At 47.1% G+C, this 2,466-nt stretch overlaps 1 long non-coding RNA gene across 2 annotated transcripts; it reads left to right on the top strand.

The window, feature by feature from the left end:
* The first annotated feature begins 6 nt into the window (after positions 1–6).
* On the top strand, positions 7–2,215 carry LOC104858413. Of its 2 annotated transcripts, none has more exons than XR_779143.1 (3): positions 7–245; positions 1,489–1,555; positions 1,902–2,215. It is a non-coding gene; the product is annotated as an uncharacterized LOC104858413 (long non-coding RNA). The 2 variants fall into 2 exon arrangements; XR_779142.1 differs by having other exon boundaries at positions 1,462–1,555.
* Positions 2,216–2,466: the final 251 nt, after the last annotated feature.

Genomic DNA, 2,466 nt, shown 5'->3' with positions numbered 1-2,466 from the left:
AGCACCCGCGACCAAAGCTTTGCCTGGGCCCGGCCCCTGTCCCGCCCTCCACCCGGGCACCACCAAGGGCCAAACTTTCCCTTCTCCCTCCACCTGCCGACACGCGGCGCGCTGACGTCACCGCGCAGGTCGCGCCCCGCCTTGGGAACCGCCTCTGGCCGCCATGTCAAGTGTGTCTAAGTAAACGCGAGCAGGCACAGAGCCCAGAAGGTGGAAATTGATGGTTGAAGGGAAGAAAATCCTAGGTAAAGAGTTCAGAAAAGACTAAAGGAAGCCAAAGGAGAGCAGAAAGTAGTGCAAAAGGGGAAGTAGCCACACTAAACATGGCGACCAGGGGGCGGGACAGATCCACCACTAGCGGCTGAGGCAGTTGTAGTCTCCGTCGTTGCATTCATTGGTTGGTTTAAGAAGGAATGAGCGGGGCGATGGGTGTGTGTGGACGTCAGTCGTAAACTAGTCCCGCCTCCAGTCTCTCAGCGTCCCTCTGTGAGAGCGTGGAGCTTCAGTCTTTGAAGACCGGTGGTACCCTGTTCGCCTAACCCCTTTCTCAGTGGCGACGTCACAGCGTAACCGTCACATCCTCCAAACGTGCAAATTGCTCCTCGTCGTGTGGAGAATCCCGAGGGAGAGGTTGGGTGGGGACAAGTGCCAACTAGGATAAAAGGTCTTGGGCGCCCGGAAGGAGGAGAACCGGAAGCCGGCCGTGACCGCTTTTTTTTCAAGGCGGAAGCCTTCTAGTTGCAGGCGCGGCGCTAGCTGCAGTGTATCCTCGAGCGTTGGGCGGCAAACGAGTTCTGACCAGGCTCCGCTTTAGGCCTGGAAAGCCAATGGCCACCTGCTCTCGGGGCCTCAGGACATTGGGGCATTTTTTTTCCCCTGGCACGATTTGGTCTGTTAAACAAGTGAGGCTCGTCCTACGCGTCTTGGGGTCATTTCAAGGGCCTTGTTTCGTACACCTTCAACAACCTTCAGTTTTCTCAAGTTTACTAGATAGTGCCGTTGAAAAACGCACTTCGTTGGGGCCGGGATTTAGCTCAGTGGCACTGCGCTTGCCTTGCAAGTGCAAGGTCCTGAGCTTGATCTTTGGTACCAAAAAAATAAAAATAAAAATAAATGAATAAGGTTAAGTGTGAAATGAAAGTTGTCTCCTCTGAAAGCACCTCTCAGTCCTATAGCACTCACTAAAGAAGAAACCTCCACCGTGGCCCTACCAAGCCCTGAGCTTGCCTGTGCTCAGCTCTCTTGTAAGACAAGTTCAAAACTCCATGAGAGTTAGTTTCCAAATGATTGATAAGAATGGAGAAGGTGGCATTCGTGCACATCTTGCAAAGCTAATTTGGTTTTATCAAGTCCAATTGAGGATGAAATATACCAATCGCAGGAAAAGTTCCTGACGGTATGGCATAGGGCTTACTATGGTAATTGGTTTCAGCTGTTGCTACTACACTTTCTTCACTGCAGGTGCTGCCTTCCTTTCTCCTTTTGCAGGGAAGAGTGGAGGGGGCATTGTGGCAGAGAAGAACTACATCTGATGCTAAGGATTGGCAATCTCAAGGTTTGTTCCAATAGAAAGATTCATAAAGCAGAAATAGCCTGGAATTGTTGGGCTGCTGGATCATGGTCAGACAAGGATATTTTTTTTCCCACTCCTTTGAAACCCTATGCATAATGGTATAGAATTCAGGAAGAAATGTTCTGCCTGTCTTTCCGTTCCCCCAAGAAAAGAAGCTACTAATCTAATGTCATTTGGCCCACATACTTGTTGGGCAGGGTCACTATACATTTATTCATGGGTTGTTTTCTGTCTCCTCAGTGCACATAACTCTATGAATGAGTGAAGCCAGACCTGCTCTACAGGTCTACTCATTGCATTTCCCCTATTTCTGACTTTCCTAATGTAGGTTACGATTCCATGATTTAAATGAACAAAGATTTGGCAGCCGTTTTGATACCAGAAGTTCAAACTATGACCCCTTTCTCAGCCTGTGGAAATTCTTCTGTGTGAAAACACTGTCATAAATGTCATACAGTGGTGACCGAAGCAGTCTTGACTTCTTTTCATGTTCTGCTAAAAGACAAGAAAGGTACAGTGTTAACAAATTCTCCCCCCCCCCAGTACTGGGGATTGAACCCAGGGCCTTTGCACCTCCAGCCTTAAAAAAAAAAAAAATCTGGCTGAGTTCCTTAGGTTGAGCTCAAACTAAATATCAATATCCCCAAGAATTGTCAGTTTGTGTTTTGCTTTGGTCGAAATTGGTGTGTGTTCATCACTCAGTTATTTGTGAGGGTGTTTATTCTGTATGAATATTGCTTCATGTTTGTATGAGAAATTGTAGCTAAACATTTCATTTTCCCCAGTCTGCAAAAGAAGCACAATTCTATTGCTTTGTCTTGCTTATAGTCATTAAATCATCCCTTTTGCATATATTGCTGTTACTTCAGCTTTTTTTTTTTTTTTTTTTTTTT

This window comes from Fukomys damarensis, unplaced genomic scaffold (assembly GCF_012274545.1).
Source record: "Fukomys damarensis isolate Sample0158 unplaced genomic scaffold, DMR_v1.0_HiC HiC_scaffold_24, whole genome shotgun sequence".
In the NCBI taxonomy this organism is placed as follows: Eukaryota; Metazoa; Chordata; class Mammalia; order Rodentia; family Bathyergidae; genus Fukomys; species Fukomys damarensis.
Note: the sequence above shows the minus strand (reverse complement) of the source record. Positions and strands in the feature narration are given on the sequence as shown.